The sequence below is a fragment of the Oncorhynchus nerka genome, linkage group LG19 (genome assembly GCF_034236695.1).
Source record: "Oncorhynchus nerka isolate Pitt River linkage group LG19, Oner_Uvic_2.0, whole genome shotgun sequence".
Taxonomy (NCBI): domain Eukaryota; kingdom Metazoa; phylum Chordata; class Actinopteri; order Salmoniformes; family Salmonidae; genus Oncorhynchus; species Oncorhynchus nerka.
In genome coordinates, this window is record NC_088414.1 from 27,145,369 (window position 1) to 27,170,578 (window position 25,210).

Below are 25,210 nucleotides of genomic sequence, written 5' to 3' on the forward strand. Positions count from 1 at the left end.
CTGGGCTGGGGTGCAGCCATGGGTGGGCCTGGGAGGGTTTAGGCCCACCCACTGGGGGGCCAGGCCCAGCTAATGGAAAATCTCATGAAACATGGGACCAACACTTTCAACTTTACTTTTGTTCAGTATATATCCTTCAATTTCTTTATTCGTCTGTGTTTTTCTCCATCATTCTTTTTCTTCTGTGCTATATGAACAATTCATCCAGGCTAGCCATCTATTCTGAATGTTTGACTCACAAAGATAAAAGCTCAGTCTAGGGCTCTCATCTGATGTGTTACACACTATCTGTCCCCCTCTGCTGGTGATTTAAGGACAACACAAATATCCCTCGCAATCAGTCATATTTCTCTGATACAGTATTATGTTGAATACATCAATGTTTCATAGAATATTTAACTGTCATTAACTGATTATGTTTTTACCCTGCCATAAAATAGGGAACTTGAAAATGGATGTAAAATATGTGATTGATGTTACATTAAAATTCTCACAGGCCAGAGTGATCCCAAGCGGAATTTTTTGTTATACTTTAATATAGTAGAAATATACTAACATATACTTAAATGTACAAACATTTCAAACAATATACTTCAAATACGAGATGCAATTTTCTAGTATATCTTAATGTATACTATAAATATACTATCATTACACTTCAACACACTTATTAAAAGTGTACTTTATATTTGTTGTTTATCAGTCTTTAAGCAAACTGTATGTTCTCTATCATTAAACTTAAACACATAAATTAAAACTGTATTTCAATTTAAAACGATTTAATTATAATTTAGTACAAATCATTCAAAATACACTTCTAAAGTATTGATTTTCTTAATGTGTCACGACTTCCGCCGACGTTGTTCCCTCTCCTTATTCGGGCGGTGTTCGGCGGTTGACGTCACCCACCTTCTATCCATCGCTGATCCATTTTTCATTTTCCATTGGTTTTGTCTTGTCTCCAATAATCACACCTGGTTGCAATCCCATCAATTACATGTTGTGTATTTAACCCTCTGTTTCCCCTCATGTCCTTGTCGGTGATTGTTTATTGTAAGTGTATGTGTACGTCTGTACTGGTGTACATCGGGTTATGTTACTCATTGACTTTTATTATTATGTTTTCCGGTGGGGGTTTTTGTAAAAAAAAAACTGCTCCATTGGAAACACAGTTATTTCTCTCCTGCGTCTGACTTCTCTGCCGCCAGTTAAACACCCTTACATAATGAAACTCTGCTTGTGAGTGACCAAGTACACAATGCAAGTATTCATACCCCTTGTATTTCTTCACATTTTATTGTGTTACAAAGTGGGTTTAACATTTATTTAAATGTCATTTGTTGTCATCAATGAACTCAAAACACTCTCTAATGTCAAAGTAATAAAAAAAAGTATGATTAAGGATCCGCCCCTTTCCAGATTTTCTCATAAAATGACATTCCCAAATCTAACTGCCTGTAACTCAGGCCCTGAAGCAAGGATATGGATATTCTTGGTACCATTTGAAAGGAAACACTTTGAAGTTTGTGGAAATGTGAAGGGAATGTAAGAGAATATGACACAATAGATCTGGTAAAAGAAAAAAACAACTGTTATTTTGTATTGTTTTTGTACCATCATCTTTGAAGTGCAAGAGAAAGACCATAATGTATTCTTCCAGCCGGGCAGCAATTTAGAGTTTGGTCACTAGACTCCAGCAGTGTATGTGCAAAGTTTTAGACTGATCCAATTAACCATTGCATTTCTGTTCAAAATGTTGTATCAAGGCTGCCCAAATCTGCCTAATTTGTTTATTAACCTATTTAATCCCATCGATCACAAAAGTGACCGTAAAAACCTTTTTCAGTTATAAGGCTCTATAAATGTTACGGAATGATCTATCAATGTATTTCCAGCAAATATTGAAATAATAAAGGGTCTCAATGAAAGATGTGCAGTGTCACATGTTTAGTGTAAATTGTCACATGACCAGAGCTGTTTACTTCCTGGTTGCACCATGAGAAGAGGATGGCTGCATCAAAGCTCCCAAAACAAATGGTTAGTAAAGTATGTTAAAACCTCTTTGGTCTAGGGGGCAGTATTTCTTCGGGCTAGGGGGCAGTAATTTTCACGTCCGGATGAAAAGCATTTTTCATAACTGTGACCTTAATTGCCTACCATCTGTAAGCTGTTAGTGTCTTAAAGACCGTTCCACAGGTAAATGTTCATGAATTGTTTATGGTTCATTGACAAATCATGGGAAACAGTGTTTAAACCCTTTACAATAAAGATCTGTGAAGTTATTTAGATTTTAACGAATTATCTTTGAAAGGCGGTCCGAAAAAAGGGACGTTTATTTTTTTGCTGAGTTTATATACAGGTGAAGTCGGAAGTTTACATACAGCTTAGCCAAATACATTTCACCTCAGGTTTTCACAATTCCTGACAGTTAGGATCACCAATTTATTTTAAGAATGTGAAATGTCAGAAAAATAGTATAGATATTTTTTTATTTCAGGTTTTATTTCTTTCATCACATTCCCAGTGGGTCAGAAATGTACATACACTCAATTAGTATTTGGTATCATTGCCTTAAACAATTTAAACTTGGGTCAAACATTTCAGGTAGCCTTCCACAAGCTTCCCACAAGAAGTTGGGTGAATTTTGGCCCATCCTTCCTGACAGAGCTGGTGTAACTGAATCGGGTTTGTAGACCTCCTTGCTCACACACACTTTTTTGTTATAACAACAATTTTTCTATAGGATTTAGGTCAGGGATTTGTGATGGCCACTCCAATACCTTGACTTGGTTGTCCTTAAGCCATTTTGCCACAACTTTGGAAGTATGCTTGGGGTCATTGTCCATTTGGAAGACCCATTTCCTGACTGATGCCTTGACATGTTGCTTTAATACATCCACATAATTTCCCTGCCCCATGATTCTATCTATTTTGGAAAGTGCACCAATCGCTCCTGCAGCAAAGCACCTCCACAACATGATGCTGCCACACCCATGCTTCATGGTTGGGTAGGTGTTCTTCGGCTTGCAAGCATCCCCCTTTTCCTCCAATCATGATGATGGCCATTATGGCCAAACAATTCTATTTTTGTTTCGTCAGACAAGAGGATAGTTCTCCAAGAAGTACAATCTTTGTCCCCATGTGCAGTTGCAAACCGTAGTCTGGCCTTTGTATGGCGGTTTTGGAGCAGTAGCATCTTCCTTGCTGAGCGGCCTTTCAGGTTAAGTTGATATAGGACTTGTTTTTACTGTGGATATAGATATTTTTGTACCTGTTTCCTCCAGCATCTTCACAAGGGCATTTGCTGTTGTTCTGGGATTGATTTGCACTTTTCGCACAAAAGTATGTTTATCTCTAGGAGACAGAATGCGTCTCCTTCCTGAGCGGTATGACGGCTACGTGATCCCATGGTGTTTAAACTTGCGTACTATTGTTTGTATAGATGAACGTGGTACCTTCAGGTATTTGGAAATTGCTCCCAAGGATGAACCAGATTTGTGGAGGTCTTGACAGATTTTTTTCATGTCAAGCAAAAAGGCACTGAGTTTGAAGATAGGCCTTGAAATACATTCACATGTACACCTCCAATTGACTCAAATTATGTCAATTAGCCTATCAGAAGCTTCTAAAGCCATGACATCATTTTCTGGAATTTTCCAAGCTGTTTCCAAACTGAGTGTATGCAAACTTCTGACCCACTGGAATTGAAAAATAAAAATATGCCACATTTCCGTTACCTGATAACAAACTAGCAAACCCCTTCTCACACTCCTTAAGTACCTGTGTAATATCAGAGTTTAGTCCACCCCGCTCTTTCCTGACTTCCATTGGAATGTCCTTGTCGTTTTGGTCCTGACTTGTTTATTTGGCTCCAAAACTGTTGATGATTTCTTGTCTGTATCTCCTGTAGTAACATATTAACACATGTAATAACGCATTCACTGACTGTTGCCTGCCTGTGGCCAAAGCATGATAGAATAGCTTGCACACTGTGTCATAAACCGTCCCCTCCCCCTGTCCTTCTTTTAGAACACTGGTACTACCCAGTACGGGGACTGACTGAGATAACATATACACTGAACATAAACACTGAAATTCCTAAACATACCCTCACCCCTTCGGAGACAAGGAACTCTGTCAAGAACCAATGGGATACTGACATCAGGCTGGAGGGCACTGTCTATCACCTACAAGCAACCTACCCGAAGCCAGGACTACCAGAATCTACCTACGTCATTCTATGTATAAATTCTCATGCACGCTTTGTCTTCAGCGCGCGTTCCAGGGTCTCGCTCTGAGTCAATTGAACAGCCCGTGCACGCCTGAGCAATACTTTTCATTGTAATAAACAGCCTTATATATATATATTTTATTCCACCGTGTCCTGGTTCATGACCGAGTCCAGTTCCTCCAATCTTATCATCAACAGAATCTGGTAGCAGAGAATGGTTTCTAACGAACCTGAAATTCGATCCGTCGTAGGTTGATGTGAGGAACTGACCGGTCACGAAACGATTGAATCCTGAAGGACGGGTGACCTAATCTAGGAGACACCAACCATTCTGCCCACCTCGGGAAACTGATCAGAGATCTCTTAAAATAAAGGTGAGCAGAAACCTGTTAAATTCAAATCTGCATATTCGAATATAGTCTATAACCAAATTGAGATCAGCAGTACCGGGAGTGTGTATGAATTGTTGCTAAATTATATCTATTAAATTACGCATTAACGCGGCTGGTTGAAAGGTATTGCTCTTATTGGTTATCATCCTATTGAACTGTTGTGTACTATGGAATAGGGACTGCCAATATATGTTTATCTATGTATCAATAATCTACATGTAAAATGTCCTACTGACGAGTTGTGTACTGTCGAGTGGGTCGTGTAGTATGTTATGCCAAATTCATATTAATTAGAGAATACGGAAGAGCTGTGTGCCCTGTATTTAAAACATAAATTTCCACGGAAGAGTGTGTACCCCGTGTCGAATAATTAGAGAATACGGAAGAGCTGTGTGCCCTGTATTTAAAAAATAAATTTCCACGGAAGAGTTGTGTACCCCGTGTCGAATAATTAGAGAATACGGAAGAGCTGTGTGCCCTGTATTTAAAAAAATAATTTCCACGGAAGAGTTGTGTACCCCGGGTTCATGTTATGCCAAATTCATATTAATTAAAGAATACGGAGGAGCTGTGTGCCCCGTGTGTCCTGTTGACGCGTTGTGTACGGTCAAGGAGGTAAATTAAATCATTTTATTCCACGGAGGAGCTGTGTGTCCCGTGTGTAAACATTAATAGGTAACCAGTTTTGTATTACTGCCGCGTGCCCTGTTTTGGGTTTTGGATACGTTTGACCTGCGATCGTTCCTGAGACCTATTTAGACGAAATTCCAAGTTGTTTTTTTGTTGTTTTTCTCTGCCAGTGATGCCTATCCACCATTGCGCTCTAACTTTGTATACGAGGGTGAAACACTAGAGTTAAGACTACTGTTTATGCCAAGAATACATCCTGGATGTAAGGTCCAGGACGGGCTAAGTATACAAGGATTTAAACAAAAAAAATATATATATTTTTTAATGAATGGACTAATTTAACGTGTATCTTACAACCGATTCGCGATGGCTGAGAGTTCGGTCAAACTCAAATTTACTGAATATTTGGACAAAAAAATCAGGGACAGGTCAGGAAGTAAAGATCAATATAACAAAATAAGGAAGGTTTGGGAGCGTATAAAACTAAAATGGATACAGGCAGGTTAATTTAGTGGAGATCTCCCTTCCGAGGGAGATCTGTCTATTATGCAGAAAGGATTAAAAGACGCAGTGGCAGAAGCGAAGGCGGGGGAGGCAGACAGGAATAGGGAACATTTTTTCAAAAACGACGGTACAAAAGACAGAGAAAGGACTGAGGACGAATTTAAAATAGGGACGTGGGCCATCGAAGAAACTAAACGGGTGCAACTGCAGAAGAAAGAAAATCTCGATGTGATGGGAGTAGTAACTCCAGTCGCTGCTCCAACTCAGACTCTAACCCCACCTGACTCAACAGAGAAAAACCACCACCCGCGCCCCTCAGCACACTACGCATCCATCTACCCAGCACTACCAAAGGAAATTCCACCTCCCTACTCCGCGGGCCTGGAGGCTGGCCAGTGGCCACATAATGGGGGCTCGCACAACCCACACAACCCATTTAACCCTTTCCTGCCAGATGCCACTTTCCAGGCACCACTGCTGGCTATTAAAGGGGGCAATATAAAGGGAACCATGAGCCTGGGAATCAAGGGAGGGCAGATACTGTGTGAAACCATACATATGGAGGAGCGGCACCCTACTGGCCACATGTCTGCACCTAATTCCCTCACGAGTGAAATGGGAGGCCTGATTTCATCCACACCACAGCCAGATTTGTATATGAGATGTTCCCAAAGCATACCTCCTAGCTCTTATAGTCAACACGCTAGCCAGGGCTCGGTTTTCTCACATGGGAGTATGCCAGTGGAGAACGAAGAGAACAAGAGTGTGGCCTCCTCTGCCCGTTCCATGGGGATGGAAGAAATGAGAGAGGAATTGGAGAAATCATTGAAACTCGCAAAAACCCTACTCAAACAAACCGAGGAAGCAGGGGAGCTTATCGCATAGATGGCATACTATCAGGGCATGTCCAGGACCTCGTTGAACCAATCAGACGGTCTGTACGTATACAGGAACGAGAACTAAGGGGAGAACAGGAAGAGGCCTATTTGTTCCCACTCCGCCCAGCTGTGGATCGTCGATACGTTGAATACCAGCCATGGAAAATGACCGACCTTACCACCCTCATGGAACAAATGCCCAGCCTACACGGGGGAGCATCAGCATGGCTCCTCAAACTACAATCTCTCACCTCCGGTCTGAAACTCTGTAAAGGAGACATGGAGGCACTATTGGCTCGGGCCACCGATCACGGGCAAATGAAAGCCCTCATCAAGGCAGCTGACCTCGAAGATGCGCCAAACGCCACTCCGCTGGACCAGATAAGGACTGGCTTATGGAATGAGCTCAGAAGAGCATATCCTACGGAAAGGAACCATGCCACCCTTACCTCTTTTACCATGGAACCTGGTGAACAACCCGCTGCCTACCTGGACAGGGCTAAGACCACATGGAGGTCGGTGCATGAAGAGCCATTCGATCACACCGACACCACTCTAGCGATGTGGAAAGAAATGGTGGTGAATGGATGTCCTACTGAAGTGAAAGCACAGTTGAGGGGCACAGTGGGCCTCATCTCCCTCCCTCTGACCCAGTTCAACACACACATCCATCATCACGTTGCTCAACATCACAAGGATAAAGGGGGAGCTGAATCCCAGGTGCAAAAGCTCCAGCTTGAGCTCTTGAAGTTGCAACTGAAGGACACGCAGAGGGGAGACAAACCAAAGCAACAGATGGTGGCCGAGGCATCTACAGACATTGCTGATATAGTCACTAAAGCAGTCACCCAGATGATGCAGCAACAAACTGTCCCGCAGACTTCCGCACCCGCTCCTGGCCCTGCGCACTTAACATCAATGCCAATGGCTCCACAGTGGGGGCCGCAGATTGCATTCCAGCCACAATGGATTCCAGGACTGCCTAGAAGGAGGGTTTGCTACAACTGTAGGACACCCGGTCACTACTCCAGGGACTGCCCATATCCACTGTCTCAACCTCAGCACCCAACCAGGGGAGGAAGGCCCTTCCACGGTCCACCAAGGGAGAGGTGGCTACAATCACCCAGCGCCATTTGCCTCCTACTCACAGAGCCTACCACCCCTCACATCCTGTTTAAGTTCAACCAACTGACAGCCCAAATCTACACTCTGCACCCATATAAGACTCCCCAAGCTGAGATCCATTGCACACTCAATGCAACAGAAACTGATGACTGCCTCTACACTGAAGACTGGGACGAAGACATGATGCACCTGACCCCACCTATCAGGTGTTGTACCATTGGGTGTGGCCCAGAGGGGGTGGCAGCACCGGTCATCCTACGATCAAGGAACCTCCATGCACCCCTGGCCTGGACAGCTGAAGCATTAACAGCCATAACACTCCTGAAAACAGATCTATCAGCGGCAGCAGCTCTGACTGCACCTGACTACAAGAACAAGTTCCATTTGGATGTTCCTGAAAAGGAAGGATTCACCTCATCCGTCCTATTCCAGAAACAAGAGGGGGAGAGAAGGGTCTTGATGTACTACTATTCCAAACTTGACCACATTGAGGTAGGACAGACAACATGCTCCAGATACGTTACTGCAGTAGCAAAAGCTATTGAATAAAAAAACAGCTCACCTCGTGATGTTACCCCTGAATCAGCCATCATCCCTCAACCAGCACCTGCCCAATTAGCGGAAATCATCGGATTGACGCAGGCCCTCATCAGAGGAAAAGGAAAGACTGTGAATATCTATACAGACTCAGCCTATGCCCATGGAGCAGTCCACACTGATGGACCCAGAACTTTTACGAGAAGCACATAGCCACACACACGAAGGCAAACTAAAGACCCTTCAAAAGGTCTTGCACATCTGGTGGCACCCTCACATAAAAATATGACTGACTTATTTTATGACGATGATTTATTTTGTGACGAATGCCACATTTGTGGTGACCACAACCCAAAGATGCATGTTTTCAGGACATTAGCATAGATTACACAGACATGGGGGCGGATAATGTGGTTAATGGGAAACGATACCTATTAGTGATGGTGGATGGGTTTTCCAGATGGGTAGAGGCAATTCCAACAGCGGGAGAGGATGCGAAATCAGTCATTAAATTTGGTTCTGTTTATAGGCCACAATCCCAAGGTCTCGTGGAAACGCGCAGGTCAAACGCTTAAGATTCAAAATAGCTAAAATATGTGCCGGGTCGAAGTTGCTCTCCTTATGAGATAATGACTGGTAGAGTCATGCCTGGTCTACCAAGGGAGGGAGGTCATATGCCCGCTCTTGATGTATAACAAATTGTAATGTATAATTATGTGAAAAAAACTAACGGAACTTTCTGCAGCTCTCTCTGTTCAGGTTCGCAAGGTCCAGGAGAGAGAACTGACGGAAGATCCAGCACCACTGAAGGTAAAAATTGGAGACTGAGTGAGGGTCAAAGTCCACAAGAGAAAGTGGCTGGAACCCAGGTGGACTGGGCCGTACGAAGTGAAGGAGGTTACTTCACACTCAGTCCAGGTCAAAGGTAAATTGGGCGCACCTTGGCACCACCTCACACATTGTACACCAGCTCCAACCCCTTCCCGCACACTGACGGAAGTCAGAACTGACCTAAGTGGTCTAAATTCGGTCCCAAATTCTACATCTATTTAGCCAAGGAAAATGGGAGGTGCACCCCCATACTCTCTGACTAAATCACACCTTTCCCCCTGGGAACGTTTGGGGATCTCGGGACCCCTGTTTGTTATTTTTCTTCTAATAGGAGGAATAACCGTATGCACACTCACATGGCTTATAGACCAACAGATGCACCCACTACAGACTCACACACTGAATTCTACTCTGCCAGGTGAAACTAACTCTCTCTCTCTTCCCTCTTATCTACCACAAGACCATAGCGTTTCTAGGCGTGAGGTGGGGGTCACTAAGTGCACCCCCCAGGAGTTGAAGAGCACCACCTTGTGTTTGCCTTTCAATGCCACCGCCACCGTTTACCTGCCTTGGGGCCTTTTGGGTCATGCGCGAAATAGTCTGGGGCTACCTGCCTGGACTTATTCCAGTTTCAACTGGTATATAACCAAAGGGGGATATGGTGAGTGGTCTTGGAAAAACCTGGTGGCGGAAACAGGGTATGACTGGTCCAGCTATTCCAAGGGACGGGTTGTTCTTGCCTGGCGCAAACGGCTTACATTTTAACGCACTGGTTTTCAACTAAAGCTGATTGTACGACCTGGGACCACTATGGGTTGCCAGGTTTTTATGTTGGCCCCATATGTAGATACTACCAGCAGGGCTGAAGTCCATTTCACTCTATATATCTGCTTTACTCCACAACCACAGCCTACTTCTGTGACGGTGCGTGACGATATGGCAAAGCCACATACCCTACCTCAGGACAAGGATGGGTGGGGTTCTGCTGTTTTAGTGGTCACTACCCCTACCCCGGATGAGAACATTCAGGTTGCTACAGGTGTCTCAGGTTTGTCTAACAATTGGTTATTATTGACCGAACAAGCAGCCAATACAACCCCCACTAGTTGCGTAGTTTGCATGGGTGCCAGACCATTGCTTCGCATTGTCCCGGCCTCTGTCGAGATCGGATGTTTAATGCCCCTTATGGACAAAGACAATCCGACTGGTAATTGCTCCTTGTGGGATGAAGTTTACCCTGTCGTCCCCGCTACGGTCAGGACACCAGTATTTTCCTCTGATGTTGCCAGGGCCGAATTCTCCTGTATTAAAATGACAGGGGGTATACTACAGTTAGGTCTGCTCCCTGAGGGTTGGTGTACAAATACTATCGTAATAGTTGGTGGTTTTAAGCCAGTGGTCAGGGCGGACATCTGGTGGTGGTGTGGGGGAACTCAGGTTTTTGACAGAATTCCCAGTGATGCTACGGGTACTTGTGCGCTTGTAACACTTTTGCTGCCTATCTCTGTTTACCCTATAGGTGTGGGTGATTTGGTGACCCGGATACAGGATGTGGACCCACAGTTTCTGCCTACCAGAACCAAGCGGGCAGCAGCCCTGACTGTCGGGGATCCCACGTATATTGATGCCATAGGTGTTCCTAGGGGGGTCCCTGGTGAGTACAAGCTGGTGGACCAGGTCGCCGCAGGTTTTGAATCAGCTCTCTGCTGGTGGTGCACTGTTAATAAAAATGTTGACCGCATTAACTATATACATTTCAATGTCCAAAAAATGAGGTAACTGGACTCAACAAGGCTTTGAGGCCGTACATGGTCAACTGGCTGCCACCTCCCTTATGGCTTTTCAAAATCGCATTGCCGTTGACATGTTGCTGGCTGAGAAGGGTGGGATATGTTTTATGTTTGGGGAGAAATGTTGCACATTTATCCCCAATAACACAGCCTCTGATGGCAGCCTCACTGTGGCGTTAGAAGGCCTGCGTACCCTTAATGGTAAAATGAAATCCCACTCTGGGGTTGGTACCAGCATGTGGGACTCCTGGATGGATGCATTTGGTAAATATAAGGTCCTGGTCTCCTCTATTCTGGTCTCTATCTCTGTGTTTGCTGCTATATTAATCCTCTGTGGCTGTTGTTGCATCCCATGTGCCCGCTCCCTGCTTTCTCGAGTTATTACTTCTGCTATTGCACCAAATACTGACCCTGCACTGATGTTTCCCCTCCTACAACAGGAGGATTCTCTGGTGGAGTTTGAAACATGCACATATGAGTAGTTTTCACGTCTCTTTGGAGACGTGAAGAGGGGGACTACAATTTTTCCCTGTCACACTTTTCTTACATATAAGTAGTTTTCACGTCTCTTAGGAGATGTGAAGAGGGGGATTTGTAGTAACATATTAACACATGTAATAACGCATTCACTGACTGTTGCCTGCCTGTGGCCAAAGCATGATAGAATAGCTTGCACACTGTATCATAAACCTTCCCCTCCCCCTGTCCTTCTTTTAGAACACTGGTACTACCCAGTATGGGGGACTGACTGAGATAACATATACACTGAACATAAACACTGAAATTCCTAAACATACCCTCACCCCTTCGGAGACAAGGAACTCTGTCAAGAACCAATGGGATACTGACATCAGGCTGGAGGGGACTGTCTATCACCTACAAGCAACCTACCCGAAGCCAGGACTACCAGAATCTACCTACGTCATTCTATGTATAAATTCTCATGCACGCTTTGTCTTCAGCGTGCGTTCCAGGGTCTCGCTCTGAGTCAATTGAACAGCCCGTGCACGCCTGAGCAATACTTTTCATTGTAATAAACAGCCTTATATATATATATTTTATTCCACCGTGTCCTGGTTCATGACCGAGTCCAGTTCCTCCAATCTTATCATCAACACTCCTCAAGTTGTAATAACTAACCATATCTACATGTACATACTACCTCAGTCAGCCTGACTAACAGGTGCCTGTATGTAGCCACGTTACTTTTATAGCCTCGCTACTGTTATTTTTCACTGTCTTTTTACTGGTGTTTTTATTTCTTTACTTACCTATTGTTCACTTGATACCTTTTTTGCACTATTGGTTAGAGCATGTAAGTACTGTAAGGTCTACACCTGTTGTATTCGGCGCACGTGACAAATAAACGTTTATTTTATTTTATTTGATAACTGCCCTCTCTGATATCTCAGTTTGTTTAGTCACAGTTTTTTATCAACACATGCCATTATTTCTTAAATTCCTTCTTAATATGTTCTCTTGTATTCCCATCTTTACGCTATAAAAATAAGTACTCAGCCTTACGCAGTACTGACCGTAGGTCTCTTAACTCATCATTTCAATAAGGCTGTTCGGCTTGTAAACTTTCTTGGACTAGGGGTGTATTCTTTATTCACATCATTTTTTCCCATTTCAGAATATAAAACATCACAATATAATTCATACCACACATCTAAATCAAATGTTCTTTCTTGGCATCTTTGCTGAGTTTCGATGAGTTCCACCAGAGCTCAACATTGCCATTTCAGAACACCGAAAGTAATTTTGAATATATATATTTTTTTCAGCATTTTAACTACGACTCCATTCCCAATACATTATTCAAACAGGTAATTTAGTGAACAGACATCGTCTTGCCAAAAAATTCGCTTCGTTCTTAATTTAAGTTGAATTAATTAGTCTTTCAATTTGAACCAAACAAGCTATTTAAAACATTCAGTTGATATCTTATACAAACACTAGCGACTATAATTTTCTAGGCAAAACATATAAATAGTTTCATTACAATCACGAATGCTATTTGGATAACCAGGACTCTCCGCAAAATAAACCTATTTTACAATTGTCTGTATTCGTAAAAACAAGACACGCAACTATCGGCAATTCTCCGAAAAATAGCCCTCGTTTAAAGGTACAAGCCTTATTCCAGCTATGATTCTCCCATGCCAAATGAATAGATTAGCAGTCAAACAATAACATCGACATTTATAGACTAGGAAACAGATCTTGTGCCTTTTAATAAAAGTAGATTATGTTTACTCATGCAACGTATTTCTAATACTTTACTACATCACATTAATCACGCACTGATAATTCGTTTGGGGGAAAACCTTAGTCTTTGTACAGAATTATAAATTACGTCTAGCTTCCCTCTTACTTTTACAGCTGCTCAATCCTTTTTTCTGTCTAATCCTCTATGTGCTTTTTACCTTCTATGTATGTGTTCCCACTTTCTACCGCTCTCACAATCTATGTGTATATTTTCCTTTTAACGTGTATGGGATTAGTTGTTTAGTCCCTGTGCTCATTGTCCCAGGTCAGCATGATGATCTCATTCTCGGTACAAACTTGATAAAGCACCTTATGCATCAAATTAAGGGTACTGACGAGTACTGGAGACTCGTGGTCATGGCTTTAGAAGCTTCTGATACGCTAATTGACGTGATTTGAGTCAATTGGAGGTGTACCTGTGGATGTATTTCAAGGCCTACCTTCAAACTCAGTGACTCTTTGCTTGACATCATGTGAAAATAAAAAGAAATCAGCCCAAAAATTGTAGACATCCACAAGTCTGGTTCATCGTTGGGAGCAATTTCCAAACACCTAAAGGTACCATGTTCATCTGTACAAACAATAGTATGCAAGTATAAACACCATGGGACCACGCAGACGTCATACCGCTCACAAAGGAGACGTGTTCTGTCTCCAAGAGATGAACGTACTTTTGTGCGAAAAGTGCAAATCAATCCCAGAACAACAGAAAAGGACCTTGTGAAGATGCTGGAGGAAACAGGTACAAAGTATCTATATTCGCAGTCAACTAGTCCTATATCGACATAACCTGAAAGGTTGCTCAGCAAGGAAGAAGCCACTGTTCCATAACCACCATAAAAATGCCAGTCTACGGTTTGCAACTGCACATGGGGACAAAGATCGTACTATTTGGAGAAATGTCCTCTGGTCTGAAACAAAAATAGAACTGTTTGCCATAATGTCCATCATCATGTTTGGAGGAAAAAGGGGAAGGCTTGCAAGCCGAAGAACACCATCCCAACCATGAAGCTCGGGGGTGGGAGCATCATGTTGTGGGGGTGCTTTGCTGCAGGAGGGACTGGTGCACTTCACAAAATAGATGGCATCATGAGGTAGGAAAATTATGTGGATATATTGAAGCAACATCTCTAGACATCAGTTAGGAAGTTAAAGCTTGGTCGCAAAAGGGTCTTCCAAATGGCCAATGACCCCAAGCATACTTCCAAGGTTGTGGCAAAATGGCTTAAGGACAACAAAGTCAAGGTATTAAAGTGGCTATCACAAAGTCCTGATCTCAATCCCATAGACAATGTGTGAGCAGAACTGAAAAAGCGTGTGCAAGCAAGGAGGCCTTCAAACCTGAGTCAGTTACACCAGCTCTGTCAGGAGGAATGGGCCAAAATTTACCCAATTTATTGTGGGAAGCTTATGGAAGGATACACGAAATGTTTGACCCAAGTTAAACCATTTAAAATGTAGCAAATACTATTTGAGCGTATGTAAACTTCTGACCTACTGGGAATGTGATGAATAAATCAATAAATCATTGTCTTTACTATTATTCTGATATTTCACATTCTTAAAATAAAGTGGTGATCATAACTGACCTAAGACAGGGGATTTTTACTAGCATTAAATGTCAGGAATTGTGAAAAACTGAGTTTAAATATATTTGGCTAAGGTGTATGTAAACTTCCGACTTCAACTGTATGGCAGCCAAACTTGGAGACGCAGCAACAAATGGAAATGGAAAGGATACAACACTTCAAAGAGCAGCAAAGGAAGATCTTGAAGTTCAGACATGTGAATTGGAACGACTACAGGCAGAGAGAGAGACGTAAGGGCAGCTTGGGTCAGGTTGGAGGCCTTCAACCAGGAGGTAGTATGGGAAACTAGCCTCAAAACTGCCGACGACATTACTCCAACTACCAACCAACAACCCTCCAACGCCCCAGCATCATCATCTTATGTGGCTGTGACTTCTCTGGCTCAAGCCTTCCAAGATAGCATAGCCCTTAACCGACTTCCAATGCCAAAACATTTGTTTTCAATGGGGATCCAATTCAATTCCTTGAGTGGAAAGCCTAATTTGCGTCACTTATCTATCGAAGAAGCATCTCGTCAGCTGACAAGCTTTATTATCTTAAGAAGTACGTGGGTGGACCTGCTCGTAAGACCCTGGATGGTACTTTCTACAGAAATGATGATTGAGCCTACAAAGACGCATGGCACAAACTCAACCATAGATATGGCCAGCCATTTTGTCTTACAGAGGGCGTTTAGCAAAAGGCTAAATTCAACCTAAGGATGCTGTAGGACTCAGAACATTTTTCAGAATCGTTTAAAGCCTGTCAAGATGCAATACCTCGTGTTATAGGTCTTCAGATATTAAATGGCTGTGAAGAGAATCAGAAGCTAGTTCAAAAACTGCCTTACTGGGCAGCTTCTCGCTGGAACATACAAGTTACACAAACCTTGAACAATAGTCAAGGATTCCCTAGTTTCAGGACTTTGCTTACTTTTGTGACAATGGAAGCAGAGATTGCCTGCAATCCGATAACTTCTTTCTATGCTCTCCATTCATCCGAATGTACCACTGAGAAAAGATAGGTCAGGGAGACCAAGAGTAAAAAAGGCTAGCGTTCTCAGCACTCAAACAATCACAGATAGTGAGAATCAAAAGTCAGTCAAAGGAAGTGCAAGCCTTCGTGTTTGTTTTGCCAGGACAACAAGCATCAGCTCCATGGCTGTTCTAAATTCATGACTAAGTCTATGGGGGAGAGACTGAAAAGACCAAAGTGAATGCTGTGGTGGCTTAAATTTACAACACCAGTCTAGACATGTTGACATGATGACTGTGGTGGCTTAAATGTACAATACCAGTCTAGACATGCTGAGATGATGACTGTTTGTTTTGCCATAAAACGTTACACCTAAATGAGAGGGAAATACATTAAGTACATTTGAACAGAATTTATGTAGTAAATAATCACTTCAAACGTGTTTTTCTTTATTTTGAATTATTAGATGAATTGTTAATCCATCACCAATTGACTTAAAACACTTAAATCCAGTTATGATTTTTCATATTTCATGCACTCAAAAATCAAATGTATCAACCTTTTGAATTTAGTTTTTAGATTTGTTTTAGAATATTGACAAAATAATACTGGACAATTTCATTTTCAGCATGTTTCATGCTGCTCCATACTTTTAGACAGGTATTTCATCACTAGCGAAGTAAGTTTTCTTTCAGCAAACATATATGCGGCAGCAAACAAATGTATGTGACAGAAAACAAATGTATAGAACAATTTCCTAAACAACCTGTATTATGTACCAGTATTGTTTACCATTTGCATATGATCCACAAAGAATTGTGAGTAAGAAATACAGTACAACTTATTCTTTTTGGAACAGCAGGTCTCCCGGTTTACTTACCTTTGCTCTTCACTGTCTGGGTTTCTCTGTTTTCTTCTTATCTGCATGGGACATTTTCTCTGTTTTCTTCTTATCTGCATGGGACATTTTCTCTGTTGTATTTTTATCTAGTTGAGGTATGTTTTCCACTCTTTTTGATTCTGGTTTAGCACTGTTCTCTATCTTCGTGTTCCCTAAATGGGGCATTGTCTTCTTGGACCTTCGTTTGAGTAGCACTCTGACAAAGGAGAACAGAGCCCCTACAGAGCCCAGTGGGATGGTCAGTAGTAAGGCCACCACATCCAGGCTGTAGTATGAGTACCAGGGCATGCTGTAGGCCTCAGTACGGAGGTGGGATGCTCCTTTGTTCCTGATCACATACTCAACCCAGAAGACTGCCCGATCCAGTGGATGCAGAGGCTGGTCTCTGTGTAGGCTGGAAAGTTTCTTCATGTTGCGCTGGTAAGAAGGGTTCTTCAGGATGTCCTGCAACGCCTCCAGGAACTCCCATTCCGTGAGTGTGGCTACATCCAGCACCTGGGCCACTCCCTTGGCTTTGAGACGCACTAGGTTGTCCTGCTGGTCAAACAGCAGAGGCAGGCCCAGCACAGGGACACCATGGTAGATGGCCTCATAGACACCATTGGTGCCTCCATGGGCCACGAAGGCGCGGGTCTTTGGGTGGCCCAGGAGATCGTTCTGGGGAAGCCAGTCCAGCAGCAGGGTGTTGTTTCCTAGAGATGACGGTCTTTTTCCCATTAACCTCCATACAACCTTCTGTGGCAGTTGGGCAAAGGCGGCAGCAACAGCCTCAGTCACCTCTTTAGGCAGAGCAGAGATTAGGGTGCCCAGGGACATCACCACCACCCCTGCTCCCCAGAGCTCTGCATGAAGGCCTCCAGCTCCCCAGGCAGTGGCTTGGCCGGTCGGCACTGGAACCCCCTATGTAGACCACATTAGGCATAGTGGGCCGTGGGAACTCAAATACAAAGTCCACCCTCATCAGCCACATGTCAGCTGACTGCTGCAAGGATAGCAGGTTAGTCCCTGGGGGAAATGCTGATCCAGTATGTCACTGTAAATGGGTAGCACCAACAGGCGCTCTTGGAGGAGGTTGATGATGTAATGTATGAGGTTTTGTGTCCTCTGGAGGAGACCCATGTTGTCAGTGAGCCCAGAGCCTGGGACAGGCACATACGAGATAGGAGAGGGGGCTACGGAGAAATGGCCCTCTCCAAAGCTCATCCAGCGCACATTGTAGACCATGGTCAGGTTGAGGTAATGTGCTAAGATGATACCAGCAGGCATGCCGGGGTCCGTGACCATGACATCAAAGCTTGAGTCCTTAAGCTGTGTCATCAGGGCCCAGTCCTCCAGCATAATGGAGAGCATGGTGCGGGTGGAGCTGTGGGCAGCTCTCAGAATGGACACCAGCTCTCTGATCTGGACCAGGCTGCCCATCACCAGGCCTTTCCTGCGTCCCTCCAGGACATTACGCACCGCCTGCTCAAAAAAGCCCAGGTCGAACGTTGTAACCCCCAGCTTTACCGTGACTGAAGTGTAGTGTGGTGAACGCTCCCTGATGAACCAGCTGTCAGCCTGTCGTATCACAGTCACCTGGTGACTACGCCCATGGAGCTCCTTCACCAGCACCTCCATGTTGACCCAGTGGCTGCCGTCTATAGGGAACACCAGGATCCTGCTGCCATGGCAACCAAGGGGCAGTGTGAGGAGGAGGAGCATCAATGGGAGGAGGAGCCAGGCAAAGGTGGGCAGAACCAGAGATCTCTGCACACGCTCAGACATTTCTCTCACCTTCACAGAAACAAGATCATTGTCATGGGAAACGGAAATGTCAAAAATCTATACAAAATGGTATCCATTTTTATAATAGCAACACAAAAACAAAAATTTATATAAAAAATAATGTAATGCATAGAGTCTATATTAATGTACAGTACAATTACAGTAAGCTTGGAATTATATATTTTCCACAAATGAGAATTTACTATATTTTGAATTTGAATTTTGATTGATTCAATTTTTTATTCCTGTTCTGTGTGATACTGTCTGATTGAGGCCAGTGATTAATAAGTATTCACCACTACGAGCTCAGAGAAGACGAAATCATTTTATATGTTATTGTCTGACATTCATTTTACTCTGCGTATCAAGACATCTTTAAAATGAGAAAGAGTATTAATCCGACAGGGATTAAAGTAGAGGCTTCATAATATAAGATGTATATTATTGGACTCCATAAAGATAAATAGCAATGTGCCCGTCAGTATTAGGTTATGAGTTGATTAGCAAGAAGAGTGTCATTAAGAGTGATTTTGGGGGCTGAGCAGGCCTACAAGCTAAAGAGCTGAGCCATCGAGAATACACTGAATAATATATTTGATTAACAGAGTATAAAATCTGTGCTTTCGTACCTTGAGGAAGGGTGATGCAAGGTATTATGGTCGTGCAACCTCCCTCTCTCTCCTGATACCTCCTCTTGTAGCCGAGGTCCTCTGGTCAAAATGCTCCTTCAGTCCAAACTGCAGTTAGAACGATAAAGATGTAGTGTCCACATAAGCAGAAACTCACATAATGGAGATCGGGAGGAAATACACTAACATGTCAGAAAGTAATCCTAGTGTGTTCCACAGCTCTGGTGGGAGAGCAAATGGAGGAGAGGGAGTTTGAGTTTGCACAGCTATTGTTCTCCATTTAGAACTACAGTCTAATCCCTCATTGGGAAATAGGCCCTATAAACTGGCGAAACCCTAGATCCCTCTATGAATGTGAGCCCTTTCTCCCCAGCATATTACATGAAAATAGGAATGCTTTCACAAACGTAAGGTTTTGCATAGTTCTTAATAACAATTCCTGCCACAGATCTTATGCAAACGTGTTTCTCATTGACAACTTATTCATGCAAATTGATCCTGTAGACAGTCTTTTCTAATATACCAAGATGTTTTATATATGAAGTAACATTCCAACAGAAGAGAAACACAATATAAATGACTTTATTACATGTCAAGACAATGAGCAGAGGCCATTTACCATCAAATAGACCTCAGACTATTAACCATATAAAAACATATTTTCAACAATCTAATTATTTCATTGACTGTGAACATTATAGCAAGATCAGCTATCAGTATGTGATTAGATGAAGCAGCAGAGCTCAGCATCTGGATGGTTGGGTGGAGACAGGGGTGTTCACCATATGGTTAGACATGTCAGGGGGCATCATGAAAGCAGGGTTATAGGCAGGTGGGTCAGAAGTTGTCATTTGTGAATGGCATGTTGGTCAGATGCCATCTTCATATGACCCCTCCGGTCATCTCAGGGGGCCCTCCCATCATACCAGGGGGCATCTCAACCATGCTGGAGGACTGTGGGCTGTTCATGATGTAGCCCTGTTGGTTGGGGGACCGTGGGTCGGTTTTGACGTAGCTCTGTTGGTTGGGGGACTGTGGGCCGGTTATGACGTAGCCCTGTTGGTTGGGGGACTGCCTAAATGACTACAGACCCATAGCACTCACGCCCGTAGCCATGAAGTGCTTTGAAAGGCTGGTAATGGCTCACATCAACACCATTATCCCATAAATCCTAGACCCACTCCAATTTGCATACCGCCCAAACATATCCACAGACGATGCAATCTCTATTGCACTCCACACTGCCCTTTCCCACCTGGACAAAAGGAACATTTATATGAGAATGCTATTCATTGACTACAGCTCAGCATTCAACACCATAGTGCCCTCAAAGCTCATCACTAAGCTAAGGATCCTGGGACTAAACATCTCCCTCTGCAACTGGATCCTGGACTTCCTGATGGGCCGCCCCCAGGTAATGAGGGTAGGTAGTAACACATCTGCCATGCTGATCCTCAGCACGGTGGCCCCTCAGGGGTGCGGGCTCAGGCCCCTCCTGTACTCCCTGTTTACTCATGACTGCACGGCCAGGCACGACTCCAACACCATCATTAAGTTTGCAGATGACACAACAGTGGTAGGCCTAATCACCGACAACGTTGAGACAGCCTATAGGGAGGAGGTCAGAGACCTGACCGTGTGATGCAAGGACAACAACCTTTCCCTCAACGTAATCAAGACAAAGGAGATGATTGTGGATTACAGGAAAAAGAGGACCGAGCACGCCCTCATTCTCATCGACGGGGCTGTAGTGGAGCAGGTTGAGAGCTTCGAGTTCCTTGGTGTCCACATCAACAACAAACTAACATGGTCCAAGCACACCAAGACAGTCATGAAGAGGGCACGACAAAACCTATTCCCCCTCAGGAGACTGAATGTACAGTATTTTGCATGGGTCCTCAGATCCTCAAAATGTTTTACAGCTGCACCATCGAGAGCATCCTGACGGTTTGCATCACTGCCTGGCATGGCAACTGCTCAGCCTCCGACCTCAAGGCACTACAGAGGGTAGTGCATATGGCTCACTAAATCACCAGGGCCAAGGTTCCTGCCATCCAGGACCTCTACACCAGGCGGAAGGACCTAAAAATATCAGAGGAAGTCCCTAAAAATTGTCAAAGACTCCAGCCGCCCTAGTCATAGACTATTCTCTCTGCTACCGCACGGCAAGCGATACCGGAGCGCCAAGTCTAGGTCCGAGAGGCTTCTACCCCCAAGCTATAAGACTCCTGAACAGCTAAGCAAATGTCTATCCAGACTATTTGTATTGCCCCCCCCCTCTTCTGTGCTGCTGCTACTCTCTGTTATTGTCTATGCATAGTCACTTTATGCAACATTCTATCTTATACTGAACAATAATTTAAAGGCAGGATGTAAAGTTCCATGTTTCATGAGCTGAGATAAAATATCCCAGAAGTTGTCCATACGCACAAAAAGCTTATTTCTCTCAAATGTTTTACACAAATGTATTTACATCCCTGTTACTGAGCATTTCTCCTATACCAAGATAATCCATCCACCTGACAGGTGTGGCAAATCAAGAAGCTGATTAAGGCAAAAACGAAAGGAGTGTTGATGTTTACAGTGGATGGGTGAACATATCAAGACTGTTTCAAGGACAGCTTTTTTCCATCTACGTAACATTGCAAAAATCAGAAACGTTCTGTGCAAAAATGATGTAGAAAAATTAATCCATGCTTTTGTTACTTCTAGGTTAGACTACGTTTACATTTACATTTAAGTCATTTAGCAGACGCTCTTATCCAGAGCGACTTACAAATTGGTGCGTTCACCTTAAGACATCCAGTGGAACAGCCACTTTACAATAGTGCATCTAAATCTTTTAAGGGGGGGGGGTGAGAAGGATTACTTTATCCTATCCTAGGTATTCCTGAAAGAGGTGGGGTTTCAGGTGTCTCCGGAAGGTGGTGATTGACTCCGCTGTCCTGGCGTCGTGAGGGAGTTTGTTCCACCATTGGGGGGCCAGAGCAGCGAACAGTTTTGACTGGCCTGCGCAGGAACTGTACTTCCTCAGTGGTAGGGAGGCGAGCAGGCCAGAGGTGGATGAACGCAGTGCCCTTGTTTGGGTGTAGGGCCTGATCAGAGTACTGCAATGCTCTACTTTCCGGCTACCCGGATAAAGCACTAAATAAACTTCAGTTAGTGATAAATACGGCTGCTAGAATCCGGACTAGAACCAAAATATTTGATCATATTACTCCAGTGCTAGCCCCCCTACACTGGCTTCTTGCCAAGGCAAGGGATGATTTCAAGGTTTTACTGCTAACCTACAAAGCATTACATGGGCTTGCTCCTACCTATCTCTCTGATTTGGTCCTGCCGTACATACCTACACGTACGCTACAGTCACAAGACGCAGGCCTCCTAATTGTCCTTAGAATTTCTAAGCAAACAGCTGGAGGCAGGGCTTTCTCCTATAGAGCTCCATTTTATGGAATGGTCTGCCTACCCATGTGAGAGACGCAGACTTGGTCTCAACCTTTAAGTCTTTACTGAAGACTCATCTCTTCAGTGGGTCATATGATTGAGTGTAGTCTGGCCCAGGAGTGTGAAGGTGAACGGAAAGGCTCTGGAGCAACGAACCGCCCTTGCTGTCTCTGCCTGGCCGGTTCCCCTCTTTCCACTTGGATTCTCTGCCTCTAACCCTATTACAGGGGCTGAGTCACTGGCTTACTGGTGCTCTTTCATGCCGTCCCTAGGAGGGGTGCGTCACTTGAGTGGGTTGAGTCACTGATGTGATCTTCCTGTCTGGGTTGGCGCCCCTCCTTGGGTTGTGCCGTGGTGTAGATCTTTGTGGGCTATACTCGGCCTTGTCTCAGGATGGTAAGTTGGTGGTTGACGATATCCCTCTAGTGGTGTGGGGGTTGTGCTTTGGCAAGGTGGGTGGGGTTATATCCTTCCTGTTTGGCCCTGTCCGGGGGTATCATTGGATGGGGCCACAGTGTCTCCTGACCCCTCCTGTCTCAGCCTCCAGTATTTATGCTGCAGTAGTTTATGTGTCGGGGGGGCTAGGGTCAGTTTGTTATATCTGGAGTATTTCTCCTGTCTTATCCGGTGTCCTGTGTGAATTTCAGTATGCTCTCTCTAATTCTCTCTTTCTCGGAGGACATGAGCCCTGGGACCATGCCTCAGGACTACCTGGCATGATGACTCCTTGCTGTCCCCAGTCCCCCTGGCCGTGCTGCTGCTCCAATTTCAACTGTTCTGCCTGCGGCTATGGAATCCGGACTTGTTCACCGGACGTGCTACCTGTCCCAGACCTGCTTTTTTCAACTCTCTAGAGACAGCAGGAGTGGTAGAGATACTCTTAATGACCGGCTTTGAAAAGCCAACTGACATTTACTCCTGAGGTGCTGACTTGCTGCACCCTCGACAACTACTGTGATTATTATTATTTGACCATGCTGGTCATTTATGAACATTTGAACATCTTGGCCATGTTCTGTTATAATCTCCACCCGGCACAGCCAGAAGAGGACTGGCCACCCCTCATAGCCTGGTTCCTCTCTAGGTTTCTTCCTAGGTTTTGGCCTTTCTAGGGAGTTTTTCCTAGCCACCATGCTTCTACACCTGCATATTGCTTGCTGTTTGGGGTTTTAGGCTGGGTTTCTATACAGCACTTTGAGATATCAGCTGATGAATGAAGGGCTATATAAATACATTTGATTGGATATAACATTAATGTCTAGCAACCCTCATTTCAGACAACTTCAGCATTTCACCTTATTAGCAACTTTTTAGATACTTTGCGACTACTTAGCATGTTAGCCAATCCTTCCCTTAACACTAACCATAACCTGAACCATTTAAGCTAACCTTAATCTTAACCCTAACCATAACTAACCCTAAAACCTAGAGCTAGCTAACGGTAGTGTTTGCCACATAGCTAATGTTAGCCGCAATACATTGGTATTCGTAACATATAGGTTTTGGAAATTCGTAGCATATTGTACATTTTGCAGATTCTTAACATATTGTACGAATTGCAATTCGTGTCATATTTTACGAATTGCATTTCTTAATATATCATATTCATTGTAATTATTAACATATCACACGAAATGTATGATGGACACAAATGACAAATTAGCACAAGCGATATGAAACGTAACATATCATACAACATTTAGTGTCTCAGGTTTACATACAGAATAATACGAAATGCTCTGCGACCACGTTGAGTTACTAAATCTTTTTAAGTTGGGCCCCCTCTGATTTATTACAGACCTATGCCTGCATTCAGTTCCAGCGCTAACTTCGTGATAACTGACAACTGACTAGAAGTTTCATTGTTTTTGTTTAGGCGATGTTGGAGGTGTGGCTGTGTTGGAGCTGTCAAATCGGTGAGCGGCTTCTCTTGTTGTCATTGCCACGAAAAGAAATAAGGACTCATATCAGCCTAATTAAGGAGTAGATTATAACACACATTCCAGTGTTTGAACTGTATTACTGTATTTGTATTATGGCAGCTTCCTGATTTGACAACTCCAAATAAAACTATGACACTGCTATGCAGTTGTTTGTGATCGCAGATTTGGGCAGAACTGATTGAATCTAGCCATTAAACTCACAAAATGCTGCCAGGTAAGTACAGCGTAACACAATTGTGGCCTACTGTTGTTTCCTCATTAACATTCCACCTTTAATCCTGTAAAGATATTACCAAATGTTCTGTAAAATAACTACAACCATTTTACCCATGTCACACAATTATCTATTCTCTATTTATAGTACTTGTATTATTGAGAAATAATATTTTCATGAAGAAATATTGGCTATATACAGTGCCTTGCAAAAGTATTCACTCCCTTGGGGCTTTTCCTATTTTTCATATTTTTATTTGGATCTCATGTAATGGACGTACACAAAATATTCCAAATTGGTGAAGTGAAATGAAAAAAAATGCCTTGTTTCAAAAAATTAAAACAAATTAAAAACAGAAAAGTGGTGCGTGCATATGTATTCACCTCCTTTGCTATGAAGCCCCTAAATAAGATCTGGTGCAACCAATTACCTTCAGAAGTTACATAATTAGTTAAATAAAGTCCACCTGTGTGCAATCTAAGTGTCACATGATCTGTCACATGATCTCAGTGTATATATACACCTCTTCTGAAAGGGCTCAGAGTCTGCAACACCATTAAGCAAGGGGCACCGCTAAGCA

The 25,210-nt window shown here is 43.6% G+C and overlaps 1 long non-coding RNA gene and 1 pseudogene across 1 annotated transcript; one reads left to right on the top strand and one right to left on the bottom strand.

Annotated features, from left to right (window-relative positions):
- The first annotated feature begins 4,056 nt into the window (after window positions 1–4,056).
- On the top strand, window positions 4,057–12,309 carry LOC135562421 (uncharacterized). Its single transcript, XR_010459938.1, has 2 exons — window positions 4,057–4,605; window positions 9,043–12,309. It is a non-coding gene; the product is annotated as an uncharacterized LOC135562421 (long non-coding RNA).
- A 3,860-nt stretch (window positions 12,310–16,169) lies between these two features.
- LOC115101284 (UDP-glucuronosyltransferase 2C1-like) lies at window positions 16,170–19,239 on the bottom strand (annotated as a pseudogene).
- Between the last annotated feature and the right edge of the window lie 5,971 nt (window positions 19,240–25,210).